The sequence below is a fragment of the Leopardus geoffroyi genome, chromosome D1 (assembly GCF_018350155.1).
Source record: "Leopardus geoffroyi isolate Oge1 chromosome D1, O.geoffroyi_Oge1_pat1.0, whole genome shotgun sequence".
In the NCBI taxonomy this organism is placed as follows: Eukaryota; Metazoa; Chordata; class Mammalia; order Carnivora; family Felidae; genus Leopardus; species Leopardus geoffroyi.
In genome coordinates, this window is record NC_059329.1 from 100,006,951 (window position 1) to 100,021,483 (window position 14,533).

Genomic DNA, 14,533 nt, shown 5'->3' on the forward strand with positions numbered 1-14,533 from the left:
ACGCAAATCTCTGCCTCCAAGTCTGTTTCCTGGGGAATCCAACATGAGACACATGCACGTGACATCTTGTCCAAGGATGCTCAGCCAGCTGGGAATCCGCAAAAAAAAGTTGAGGGGAGAGAAAGAGTTTAGGGGAGGATCTACTCTAAGTTCCAAAATTGGTGATGAAATATTGAAAAGAACGTCAGCTGGGCATTAGAAGGCCTGCGTTCAAGCTCTAGCCCTGCCTCACTGACCTGCTGCTGCCCATCTCCCTGCCTCTAAGGAAGAGGGTATTGTACTTCTTTTTAATGTTTATTTATTTTTGAGAGAAGAGAGAGACAGAGTGTGAGTGGGGGAGGAGCAGAGAGAGAGGGAGACACAGAATCTGAAGCAGGGTCCAGGCTCTGAGCCGTCAGCACAGAGCCTGATGCGGGGCTCTAACCCACAGATTGCAAGATCGTGGCCTGAGCCGAAGTCGGACGCTTGACCGACTGAGCCGCTCAGGCGCCCACAAGTTCTCTTCTGGCACTGAAGCTCCAGATCTGTGGCCCAAAAGCCAGAGACAGGCTGGATCTTCACCTTCATCTCTCCCTAATTTCCGAGTTCGAAACTGAGTCCCCTCCAGAAGTTCCCCAGGACTGAGGACAGGCATGTCCTTCCTGGGTCAAAATTGACTCTCGAGTTGCACAACTTGTGGCCTTTGGGACACTTAGTTCAGACTGTAAAAATTTCTTAGATGCTTGTCTATCACCAGGCTTTCCACATGTGCCGTATTCTCATTTCTGTGTTGATAACTTAAAATGTCATGCAATCAGTGTGCATGTTTTATGTAGTTTCCTTCTTTCCTTCCTTCCTTCCCTCCCTCCCTCCCTCCTTCCTTCCTTCCTTCCTTCCTTCCTTCCTTCCTTCCTTTTCTTTCTCTTTCTTCCTTTCCTTTTCTCCTTTCCTCCCTTTCTCTTCTCTTCTCTTCTCTTCTCTTCTCTTCTCTTCTCTTCTCTTCTCTTCTCTTCTCTTCATTCCACAAAAGTGTTTGTTAAGTTGATGGGTGTCGCCTTACAGTTTCCTAGGAATCCAATAATTATAATGTTTACAGTGAGTTTTGTCATTCCTTTTCTGATCTTCAACATCCATCAGAGTCCTTGAAACTTAAAAGTTACCTAAAAATGTTTGAAGGAATTACTAAATGAATGAATAAACCTGCAAAGGAATCCTTAGGAAACTCAAATACCTTTTGAACCATTACTATGCTGCTGTGGGATGACTGTAATATAAATGGAATCATACTGCCATCTAGTGGTTAGTTGGTGACTTCATTTAGAAGCAAAATGCAGAATGTTAATAAGATTATTATTTGCATAGCAAATTTTATTAAAAGATACTTTTGTAAGAAAAATACTTTTATCACCTGACACTGTATTGTGAGAATGTCTTGGTTTGCTAGATCACCACTAATGAGTAAGTAGAAGTGAACGGTATTGTAAATTGAAGTTTAAAGCCGATTTTCCTAACCTAAGAGATATTCTTTGAAAGGAGAATTTGGTAGTTTATAGATTTTGGATACTAACCCTTTATCCGATATGTCATTTGCAAATATCTTCTCCCATTCTGTCGGTTGCCTTTTAGTTTTGCTGATTGTTTCCTTCACTGTGCAGAAGCTTTTCTCTTGGTGAGGTCCCAATAGTTCATTTTTGCTTTTATTTCCCTTGCCTCTGGAGACATGTCAAGTAAGAAGTTGCTGTGGCCAAGTTCAAAGAGGTTGCTGCCTGTTTTCTCCTGTAGGATTTTGATGGTTTCCTGTCTCACATTTAGGTCTTTCATCCATTTTGAATTTATAACTCAATACCCCAAAACAAATAATCCAGTGAAGAAATGGACAGAAGACATGAATAGACACTTCTCCAAAGAAGACATCCAGATGGCTAACAGACACATGAAAAGATACTCAACAGCACTCATCATCAGAGCAATACAAATCAAAACCACAGTGAGATACCACTTTACACCTGTCAGAATGGCTAAAATTAACAACTCAGGAAACAACAGATGTTGACAAGGTTGCGGAGAAAGGGGACTCTTTTGCACTGTTGGTGGGAATGCAACTGGTACAGCCACTCTGGAAAACAGTATGGAGGTTCCTCAGAAAATTAAAAATAGAACTACCCTATGACCCAGCAATTGCATTACCAGGAATTTATCCAAAGGATACAAAAATGCTGATCTGAAGGGGCACATGCACCCCAATGTTTATAGCGGTGCTATGATGTCCATTAACTGATGAATGGATAAAGAAGATGCGGTTAAAAAAAAAAAAGATGTGATGCACGCATGCACACACACACACACGCACACGCACACGCACACACTGGAATACTACTTGACAATGAAAAAGAATGAAATCTACAAACACAAAGGGACGCTTGGGTGGCTCTGTTGGTTAAGTGTCTGACTTAGGCTCAGGTCATAATCTCACAGCTTGTGAGTTTAAGCCCCGCGTCGGTCTCTGTGCTGACAGCTCAGAGCCTGGAATCTGCTTCGGATTCTGTGTCTCCCTCTCTCTCTGCCCCTCACCTGTTTGCTCGCTTGCTCTTTCTCACTCTCTCTTAAAAATAAATAAGACGTTAAAAAAAAATTTAAAACAAAAGAAATCTACACACACAATGGAATACTACTTGGCAATGAAAAAGAATGAAATCTTGCCATTTACAACAACGTGGATGGAACTAGAATGTATTATGCTAAGTGAATTAAGTCTGTCAGAGAAAGAAAGATACCATATGATTTCATTCATATGTGAATTTGAGAAACACAACAGATGAACACGGGAAGGGGAGGAAAAGTAAGACAAAAACAGAGAAGGAGGCAAGCCATAAGAGACTATTAAATAAAGAGAACAAACTGAGGGTTGCTGGAGGGGAGCTGGGGGGAGGGATGGGCTAAATGGGTGATGGGCCTTAAGGAGAGCACTTGTTGGGATGAGCACTGGGTGTCATACGTAAGAGATGAATCACTGGGTTCAACTCCTGAAGCCAAGACTACACTGTATGTTAACTAACTTGAATTTAAAAAAAAAAAAAAAAAAAAAAATTTGATGGTTGAAGTAAGTATGGGAAATGATGATTAACACAGTTAAACATATTTCTTTTCTGCAGAACTTTTCAGAGACATTAATATGACAGCGTGCTTTGTGAAGCTGCGAGAGGGGCTTATGCGTGATGTTTTCCAGACACTTTATACTCTTTTCAGGGAACAACTCATTGGATCATTGTTTTATGGGAAAAAAATTCAGAAACACTGTTTTATTGTCATTTTCCCAATATGTTAAAAATATCTAGGGTGCCTCAGTGGTCTCAGTTGGTTAAATCCAACACTTGATTTTGACTCAGGTCATGATCTCACGGTTCATGAGTTTGAGCCCCACAGTAGACTCTGTGCTGATAGCGTGGAGCCTGCTTGGGATTCTCTCTCTCTGCCTCTCCCCTCCAAATAAATAAACTTAAAAAATATGTATCTATTAGTGCACAGCATTTCCTGACTACGGAGCCTTCTTTGACCTTTATTTCCATGATATAGTCAGTTCAAGAAGCATCAGAATAAGTCAGGAGTTCTACTCTCCATGTATATGGATCTTAGTTTTTAGGTAATAATTTTTTTAATCGGAATTAGTATTCTTCCACATCAAAAGCTTTTTTACATAATCTGCTTTCTTTTGGATTCTAAGAATGTGGTTTCCTGCTCTTTGGGCTGTTACTTTTAATAATTGCCATTAGTGATGGTGGAAATGACTCGGGATTCAACCACAATGCAATTGACTTAAGATTTCCTATTTCTGCCTTTTACCTATGTGCTGTCATATTAACCTAAGCAACTAATTTTTAAATTCCTGGCAGAAGCTTCATTTCTTTCTTTCTTTCTTTCTTTCTTTCTTTCTTTCTTTCTTTCTCTCTCTCTCTCTCTCTCTCTCTCTCTCTTTCATTTATTCTTTTAAAGTAAGCTCTATGCCCAGTGTGGGGCTTGAACTCACGACCCCAAGATCAAAAGTCACAGGCGCTACAGACTGAGCCAGCCAGGTGCCCCTATTCTTTCAGTCTTCATTGCACACCTACCATGAGCTAGGCACTTGGGTTAGAAAGACCCCGCTGGATTGAGCTCTATGCAGTCAGGGATCTTGTCCACCTTGTTTTCTGTCGTATCTCTCACGCCTGGCACAGTGCCTGGCAGTGACGAAGTATTCAGGAGGTATCTGGACAGAATACACATTTCCTGTTCTCTGTTTTTGAGGTTTAATAGACAAAGAAATACAGATAACAGTAAAATGTGATCATTGTAGTAAAAGATATGCACAAGAAGGAGAAAGCATTCTAGGCTAAAAGTCTTGAATGTATGGAGAGAACCGGGGTGGGAAGTGGTTGGGAAGGATGGAGTTACAGTGGAGAGAGCTTTTTCATTCTTGCTGAGGAGTTAGAGTTTATTGAAATGTTTCTCTTTACAACTCCGTGCTTAAAGTACTTGGTGAGGGGCACTTGGGTGGCTCAGTTGGTTGAGCCTCTGGCTTCGGCTCAGGTCATGATCTCGCAGTCTGTGAGTTCAAGCCCCATGTCAGGCTCTGTGCTGACAGCTCAAAGCCTGGAGCCTGCCTTGGATTCTGTCTCCCTCTCTCTCTGCCCCACCCCCGCTCGTGCTCTGTCCCTCTCAAAAATAAATAAATGTTAAATTTTTTTTAAATGTTTATATATTTTTGACAGAGAGAGACAGAGCACGAGTGGGGGAGGGGCAGAGAGAGAGGGAGACACGAATCCAAAGCAGGCTCCAGGCTCTGAGCTGTCAGCACAGAGCCCGATGCGGGGCTCGAACTCACAGACCATGAGATCATGACCTGAGCTGAAGTCGGATGCTCAACCGACTGAGCCACCCAGGCACCCCCCCCTCCAATTTTTTTTATTTAAAAAATACTTGGTGAATTCTTGTTGATGTAAGCTTTATTTCAGCTGAAATCAAACTTTGTAAATAATTTTTTTTTTTGAAAGGTTGATTTGACCTCAATATAGAGACCCTTAGCATGTGTGTGGGCCCACAAGATCCTTGCTGAAAAAGAGAAGACATCACTGTAAGGTCAGTGAATTCAGGAGAAGCCAGGATGATATTGTAAGTAGTTAATAATTACCCTGACCATGCTATCTAGACTGAAGCTCTCCCAAGGCAACGCTTAGTGCAGAGCCCTGCAGAGAAGTTTCTTTTAAAAAAGCAAAATTGTGGAATAAGTGAAGTATGTCAGTGACTTTTCACTTCCTTTTTTCATTATACTTTCGACCTGCTTCTGAAACCACCATGACTTCAGAGACCAGGGCCCTCTGATGGCCCCTGAAAGCGCAGGGTTCCCAGCCAGACTTGACTGTCCTGTGCTTTGGACTTATCCTTGGGTAGGTGTGCCCTGGAGTGTTTTCATTACCTTTTATGTAATAATTCCCACAAATTTCAATAGGTTGTGATTCATTACATGCTTAATCAAATATTACTTGTATATCTTTGTGAGAACTGGTACGTGATTTAATTTACAAAATCAGTAAAAGAAAGCCCTTGCTTAAACCATACATCCTGAGTTTTGCTTCTAAAAATACCAATGCTGTATCTACAAACCCAGCTCCAGTATATCCACACTGAGGTGCCGATGATAGATAAAAGCTTAATAAATAACCCTTTCCAGAAGAATGGGTACTGCAACACACATTGCCTTAACCCACAGACATTGCCTCTCTTCCCTTTCTTGTTATCTTGCTAATCAGTTGTGGGAGCCCTTTTCTACCTTAATATCATTTCAACATAGTGATTCAGACTTCTGTTGGTCGACTGGTATTGGCCTGTGATACATGATCTGCTTACCATCCAATTTAAAGGAATGGAACTCCAGAGGTAGGATTGAAGGCAGCAACAAGGAACCAGACTCATAGGTAAGCCCAACAGGGGGCAGTTAAGTCATCTCAGTGAAATATAATTAATATTGACCTTACCGACCAAGATCAAAGCTGATCCAGTAAAGAGTTTTTATTTGCATGAATAGAGCCCAGAACTACTTTTCTAGGTAAAAGCACACAATACAGTTAAGCTAGAAATCCACATTTTAAAGTATAGATTTTCATTTAGTTCTGGACTCTTTTGAGATCACAACCAGATGCTCCCATCTCATCCTGTTCCCCACCCCCCTTTGTAAAAGTGTTTATTTATTTATTTTGAGAGAGAGAGAGAGAGAGAGAGAGAGACCGAGAAAGCACAAGCAGAGGAGAGGGGCAGAGGGAGAGGGAATGAAATAATGCCGAGCAGGTTCCACGCTGTCAGCACAGAGCATGATGTGGGGTTCGGTCCCATGAACTGAGACATCATGATCTGAGCTGAAATCGAGAGTCGGACACTCAATCGACTGAGCCACCCAGGTGCCCCTCATCCTGTCTTCTCTCGAAACTCAGGGCCGTCACTTCTTTTTCTGCTGCACAGTCACAAGCAGTGCCAATCAAACTGCCCACATCTTTGCATGTCTGCAAAATCATGACTGCAATAAAAATAATAATGGGAGATTCTTGCCATCTGTTTAATTCTTTCCTCCTTTTATCTGATCCTGAAAGTTATCTAATGTCTTTCTCCTGTTCTGCTGTTTCAAAGACGTAAACAGTTCAAATCATAAAAATAGGAAGAGTTTTTAGAAGTGTTGCCCCTTCCTCATTTTGTCTGCCAAGTTTCAATTCAGTGCAGGTGCTGACAGGTTTATAGGCAAATAAAATAAGTCATTTCCATGTTGCAGAGAAAAGATGCTCGCTAACCTGAGCGAGGGTTAGGACTATGATTAGAGGCTCCAGTTTGAGATTAGAGGCCAGTACTTTCCTAATTCCCAGCCTTTAGTTTGTTTTAGCTCGCCTTTGTCATTGCCCAAATCCTGGAAGAATGTCTGGGAATTAAAAGTCAAAATGTACTCCTGCAATCTCGGGCCTGGCAAAGCTTCTATAGGCAACCGCAGGTCCGCACCCAGTGATTGTTTACATTTCTCTTGCATCCCCCAGAATCCTGCTTACGCACCACTTTCTGTTGAGTAACGGTGTGTGGAGCCAAGTCAGGACCGGTAATGTTCCTCGTCTGCCTTCTTGGGCTGGTCCTGACGCTGGCCCCTGACAATGCCAGGCTCGGGAACTATTTGTTTCTGATTTCCAGCCAAGAAGTCTAACAATTCTCTCCCTTCCTTCCTATCGCCCTCTTCTTCCTTACCAATGCCAAGTCTGGGATTTTCCTTGTCTAGAGACCATACCAGGCAAGGAAATGAACTTTCTTGGGATATGACAGACTGCTTAACAGAAACTGTGCCCTTTGTTCTCATTCAAATGCCTTTTCCTTAAATGACATTTCTCTTTCTAAGGCTCCTGCAGATAATCTGCTCTAGCTACTTAATTTCTACGAGGTCCCTCTCAGAAGATTGAGGCGTAGTAGGTGTTGGAATTCTGATTGTTCTGATTGGGAAGCAATAGCTCAGAAAGGAAAAAATAATTTGCCCAGGGATTGAGTCAAGCAATTCTATTAGTTGTGTCTAAATCCATTCTTTAAGGGGCACCTGGGTGGCTCAGTCGGTTAAGTGTCACGATCTTATGGTCCGTGAGTTTGAGCCCCATGTTTGGCTCTGTGCTGACAGCTCAGAGCCTGGAGCCTGCTTCGGATTCAGTGTTTCCCTCTCTCTCTGCCCTTCCCCCGCCAGCACTCTCTCTCTCTCTCTCTCTCTCTCTCAAAAATAAATAAACATTAAAAAATAATAAAAATAAATCTATTCTGAAACTTTAAAAATCCTTTTCGTTCCTAGCAATTGTGTCCAAAACAAAGGAAGCAAACCCTTATGTTTACCTACAGAAAATAGAGGCAGGTCTGGTTGTTGATCACTGATTCCATTATGAGTCAGAAAACTTTATTTCTTTTGCACATGCTCATGGACAGCCCAGCCCAGCCCAGATGACAGTCTGCAGGGATATGAGTTCTACTTCCCACTGTTAACAAGGTGCTCAACCCTGGGCAAGTCACTTGACTCCTTCTCGTCTATAACATGAGGTAGTTGGGATTCATGGTCTCTTAGGTTTTCTTCCAGCTCCTGGATCTCCAGCTAGGAAAATGCAGGGATAAAGACATAAGGCTAACCCATCTTCAGAAAGTCAGCAAAACATCTATATATAACACTGTAAAATTAATCTCTACTAAATAAGAATTTGTATACACTTTGGCTCAGCAATTTCACTCTTGGGGCTTTATCCAAAGGAAGCAATCAGAGATGTGCTTCAATAAGCAAGGATGACTGTCACAGTGTTTATTTTTAATAAACTTTTAATTTTAGCATGGTTTTAGATACACAGAGAAGTTGCAAAGATAGTACAGAGAGTTCTTCTGTACTACATCCATCCTTCCTCCTCATTTCCTTCATTGTTAACAACTGCTATTCGTATATTACATTCATCACAACTAATGAACCACTATTGATTTCATTTTATTAACTAAAATCCATACTGTATTCATATTTCCTTAATTTTAAGCTACTTTTCTTTAATTTTTTTTATGTTTATTTATTTTTGAGAGAGAGAGAAAGACAGAGTGTGAGCAGGGAAAGGGCAGAGAGAGAAGGAGACACAGAATCTGAAGGAGGCTCCAGGCTCTGAGCTGTCAGTACAGAGCCCGATGAGGGTTCAAGCTCATGGACTACGAGATCATGACCTGAGCCAAAGTCAGACACTTACCCGACTAAGCCACCCAGGTACCCCTAACCTACTATTCTTTTTCTGTTCTGGGATTCTATCCAGAACACTACGTTATTACATTTAGTTGTCATGTCTCCCTAGGTTCCTCAAGACTGTAAGAGTTTGCCAGACTATCCTTATTTTTTTTTAAGATTTTATTTTTTCTTTTTTTTAAAAAAAAAATTAATGTTTATTTTTGAGAGAGAGACACACACAGTGTGAGAGGGGAAGGGCAGAGAGAGAGGGAGACACAGAATCCAAAGCAGGCTCCAGGCTCTGAGCTGTCAGTACATAGCACAATGCAGGGCTCAAACCCACGAACTGTGAGATCATGACCTGAGCTGAAGTCAGACACTTAGCCGACTGAGCCACCCAGGTGCCCCATAAAGATTTTATTTTTTAAAACATTTCTTAAGGTTTATTTATTTTTGAGAGAGAGAAGGGCAGAGAAGGAGACTGATTTTCCAAAGCAGATGCCGCGCTGACAGCAGAAAGCTGGCTGTGAGGGCTCACGAACCTCGAGATCATGACCTGAGCTAAAGTCAGATGCTTAACCAACTGTGCCACCCAGGTGTCCCTTTAAATACTTTATTTTTAAGTAATCTCCACACCCAATGTGGGGCTCGAACTTACAAGATCAAGAGTTGCATGCTCTTACCAACTGAGCCAGCCAGGCGCCCCAGATTTTCCTTGTTTTTGATGACCTTGACAGTTCTGAGGAGCACTGGTCAGATATTTTGTAGCATGTCTCTTGATTAAAAAAAAAAAAATTCATTATTAAACTGGGGTTTTAGTTATTAAGCTGGGGACAAACTGTCTACATGAGCTTTCACCAATGATGTTAACCTTAACCACCCAGTAGAGGTAGCATTTGCCAGGTTTCACTGTGCAATTTTCTAATAATGTAAGTTCTAATATAAGCAGGGTGCCTGAGGAGCTCGGTTGGTTAAGTGTTGGACTCGACCTCAGCCCAGTTCTTGATCTCAGGGTCCTGAGTTTAAGCCCTACGTTGGGCTCCATGCTGGGTATGGAGCCTTCTTAAAAAAAGTTCTCAAATAAGCTACACATCAGTAACAGGACAGTATACTCCATGAGGGCAGGAATTTTGACTGTTTCACTCCCCACTGTGCACCCAGTACCAAGCACAGTTCTGACATAAAGTGGGTGTTCCATGAACAGAATTTGTTGGATGAAAAATAGATTGGTTAAATAAATTAATTTATATGATATGATGGAATACTAGTGGTCATCATAAATATTTGGGGATATGGAAAAAAAACATTAATGATATATCCAATGAACAAAACAGATCAGAAGACAATTTGTATACATCCTATTTTCTATAAAGTTTGTTCATGTGTGTGTATTTATGCCCGTGTATGTGTAGAAAAAGAACCAGAAGAATGTTGTCAAAATGTTAAAGTGGTCATTGGTTATTGCAAGGTAGAAGGATTACAGGGGACTTTAATTTTCTTCCATGTTCAGAAATGATAAGAATGGATTACTTTTGAAATTAAAAAAAAAAAACACAATAAAAACAGAAGTTTTGACCTTCAAGAAGGTTCTCGAGCAAGAAAAACAGATGTTTCAATACAATGCCCAGCAACCACATTATTTAGCCGTGTATTAGTCTTTGTGAAGGAACTGAAATCAGTGGTGCGGTGCACGGAGGGTGTTGTCCTCAAAATTCTGCTGTTTCTAGGAAACAGGGTACACTAGGTACCATCTGTTTCTGATTTAGGGCATTAGAGTTGCAAGATCATGAGCTGTATCTTTGTTACTCTCATAACAAATTGTTTAAAGTTAAAAAAAAAAAAAAGTAAAGAGCGAAACCAAATGCACAGGAGGCCAGAGTGAATGGCATTATTGTATCTTTTGCTTTCTCCTCCCCGGGGCTTTGCATTTTAAAAACACATGTTGTGGTTTTTCTGATTATCTTCCCACTTCCTGTGTTGTATCTCCCTTACTGTAAATATCCTTTTGTATAGTCATGCTTTTCTTTCTGTGTCTTGCATGTGTGTCTTTCTTAATACTTGCTAACTTTCTCCAAACTTCCAGTGTCTATTTTTCCTGATACTAATTCGTATAGGTCCAATGGTGTTTTTACTCTCCGAGCTTCTTGCCTTGATTTCGAATCCTAGCTCCATCTTTTATTAGCTGTGTGAGCTATGGAGAGTTGCTTAACCTCTCTGAGCAGGATAGTATTTTCTACTCAGAGTATTCCAAGGATTAAATGAGATTTAATGTAACTATGTGCTGGACCCATCCTAGTGCCAGTCACAAACAAGGCTCTTAGCCTTTGGTATCTTTACTTCCTTCTCACTTCTATACATACTCCGTACTGTGTCTTCTATTATCTTTCTAAAATTCCATTAATGTACTCAAGGATCAAGTCTAGCCTTTGGCTTTCAGGGTCCTCTTTAAATGAGCCCCAGCCCATTTCTGTGGTCTCACTATCTTCCAGGCACATTGTATGTACACATTATGCTCCAGCCACACCAAATTACTAGCTGTTGCCTAAATACATGTTACTCTTTTCTTCTCTCCATGCTGTTAAGCATGCTGTTTTCTGTGTCTGGAAGTCTTTTGTGTTCCTGACAACCTTCTTTGTGAAGCCTTCTCTGACAGCTTGAGGTCCCCCACGCTCTCCTCTGACCACAGTAACTTGTTCAGATCTTTATTAATGCGATTTCTTATACAAACGTCTACATCATTCACTTCTTTATTCAACAAATAGTTATCCAGCCCTTACATTGCGCCAGGCACTGGAATGTATCCTCTACTTAAATGGTGGATTCCATAGGGCCGGGGGCTTGTCTCATCCACCACCCCAAGCCCCATGCTTAGCATAGGAGTAAAGCAAATACTTAGTTTGTTTGTTCAGCATTGAATAAAATTCGGGCATTTCTTTTTCAGTAATTAAACTGAAAATCATAATGCTACCAAGTACTTCCTCATTTGCCCTTTAAAGACAAAGATAAAAGACACATATTTTCTTGTACATGTACCATATTGTTATGCTTATTAACAATTCCAGGGGGCTCAGAAATATTCCCTTGCTTTGAATGTCCTCCATCTGGAAGAGTTTAGCTAATTAAACCAAAGATCACGGATGAGTTGGCCCCATTTATCTCCAATGGATGAAATCCTTTTCTCTCCAGAGGATTCTTCAGACAAATATCAAGGGTCAGTGTTATTTTTAGTAACATATAGTTTTGAAAGTCTTACTTTTTTTTCAATTTCTAAGTTTGGTAACACATACTTTTGAAACTTTTTATTTTTTTTTTAAATAAATTTATTAGCGTAACTTAGCCTATACAGAAGTATTTGTCTCAACTCTAGATGATATTGAATTACCATACTGGAGATTAAGGTAGTCATTAGTCTGAAAAAGAAGTTAGAAAAAAAATGCTTCCTGCCCTCCCCCTCCCCCCCCCCCCCCCCCCGCAAGCCCCCACCGTGTAAGTGCAAGATTCCTGTTGGTGATGATATACTGTGCAGATTGAATGGTGATTCAGAGAAAGCTATTATTATCCTTCCTTTTGAGGGACTTTTAATTTTTGATGATTAATATTTGTCAGTATTTCAGAATTTTCATTCCTTTCTTCCCCTCTCCTCCATTCTTTCTTTTTTTTCTAAAAAGTTTTTTAATGTTTATTTTATTTTTGAGAAAGAGAGCGTGAGCAGGGGAGGGGCAGAGAGAGAGAGGGAGACACAGAATCTGAAGCAGGCTTCAGGCTCTGAGCTGTCAACACAGAGCCCAGTGCAGGGCTCGAACCCACGAACTGTGAGATCATGACCTGAGTCGAAGTTGACGCTTAACCGACTGAGCCACCCAGGCGCCCCTCCATTCTTTCTTAATGCAAAGAAACATCCGAGCCTTACTTTCTTGGATTCATTTGGATCCCCCTTGTACATTTCACAGGCCAGTTATGAAAATTCATGTGTCAATTACATGCTGATTTAAGCTTAAGAATGAGAACACTTTTAACTTCACATTAGCAACAATTAAATCATGGCTACAAGAGTTGAGTTTTGCTGATCTAAATTCATTTTTCCCCCTCTAGTTGAAAACCATTTTTCTATTTCCTGAGTTATATCATGAAATTTAGACTGACACGCCCAGATAGGAAGAAGCTAAAGCAAGTTTTAGTGAAAAAGATGCTGTGTGAACTTGGACTGTGAATAAACCAAATCTAACATGTACCATTACCATCCTCGCTAGACAATGTACAACAGACTCACCTGAATTTCATTAAAAGCTAAAAAAAAAAACCCCAATAAAAGCCAGTACGGGGCCAAAGCAACCCACAGAAGTTCATCCGGCCCTATTTAAGTGAGGCCCTCTTTCACATCCCTTCTTGGGGCTGTCCCTCAGCCTCTCAAGACTGCTTCCTCCTATCCCACTTTCCTTCTGGGGGGACAAAAGAAGGGAGGGGGGCGGTCACCATGGCATTCAGGTCACTGAATTTGATAAACAGGTTCTTTGGTACCGTGGCCCTGGTAGCAGATCTGATCAAATCCTCGGCTCCCGAGTGGTGTTTGGCATTCTTACAGTGCCCTAAAAATCCGAGAACTGTCACCAGACCCTTTTCTCATTTCTCTTCCCTGAGGCCCTCACAGCATTTCTATGGAGGTCATTCCATTCGTTCTTCACCCTCTGGTAGTGTCAGAGGAGGTTAATCATGTTTTTGTAGCCTCAGGTAGAAATACTTCTGCTAACTCGTGCTTTGGTATTACAAGGAGGTCCCATGAAATCCTTCACTGCACTTTGAGAGAGACAGAAGGACACTGTTTTCTAAAGTCCTTCGGGTGGACCCCTGGGAGACAGTGCAATTGTGCTCGTCCTATACAGCTGGTGTTTTTTATCCGTTAGGGGCTCTGTGCATTTTATAGCTCATTATATGATGTTTCTCTCTTTGTGTTGCTTATCAGGAGACTCTGGTCCATCTTTAGCAGAGACTTCATGACTTGTATCCTACTTCTTCTCCCTTTGCTGTATGTTTCTCATCTCAAATTTATTGTATTTTGCTACAGTGCGTACATTTTTATAAGTAGCCATACATTCTTCTTGCAGGAAGATAGATTATAGGTAAATAAGTAAACATTTATGGACAGGCAAATCCAGAGAAAATGAGTTCTCTCAGGCCACCTGCCAGAAATTACCCAAGGTACTGTGTAGATTGTATTAGAAAATGCAGTGCCCTTTTGAGCACCATGGCAATTCTTAGTATGGATAAATATAGCAATGGATGTGTGAATTTCACCCAAGTCACGAAACCCAGGAATCGCTGAATGAATGGTAGGGCAGGAATCTAGGAAGGTCTTTTTCAACTTTGTTGTTGAAAATGATTAGACTCTTCTATGGGAGAAAGACTCAAGTGACCCAAAGGAAGTGATTTGTAGGGGATGAAACCAGAAAGTAGTGCCAGAAAAGGTCACCAGGGGGAAAGCGGGAAGTGCCAAGCAGAAAGTCCAAAAAAATAAATAAATAAGCATTTGTCAAAAGGCGAATACATAAGCCGTCCAACCCAGGGTCACAAGCTCCCAGCAAAGTGGCTAGAATTTCTGCTGATGAATTGAAGGAAATTTGCAATAAGGAAAAATACACCCATCTGAAAAGAAATCCAGTTCGTAAGGTCAGCCCAACCCAAAACAACATCAGTGAACAGGAATTTCATTCTGCGAACAATACCAATCTTAGCCCTACAGCGGCCAACTCATTCCTTTCCAAAGTGCACACAGTTCACACCTATTTTTGTTCTGAAAATTCTACAGGGAACTTCTGAAAAAAGTCCTGG

At 41.1% G+C, this 14,533-nt stretch overlaps 1 long non-coding RNA gene across 4 annotated transcripts in view; it reads left to right on the top strand.

The window, feature by feature from the left end:
* Positions 1–14,533, top strand: part of LOC123601678 — a 65,003-nt gene that overhangs the window by 7,438 nt on the left and 43,032 nt on the right. For all 4 annotated transcript variants that reach the window (XR_006714233.1, XR_006714235.1, XR_006714234.1 and 1 more), the window contains exons 2-5: positions 5,007–5,091; positions 5,318–5,399; positions 5,874–5,927; positions 11,770–11,918. This is a non-coding gene — a long non-coding RNA (uncharacterized LOC123601678). The remainder of the gene's footprint in view (positions 1–5,006; positions 5,092–5,317; positions 5,400–5,873; positions 5,928–11,769; positions 11,919–14,533) is intronic.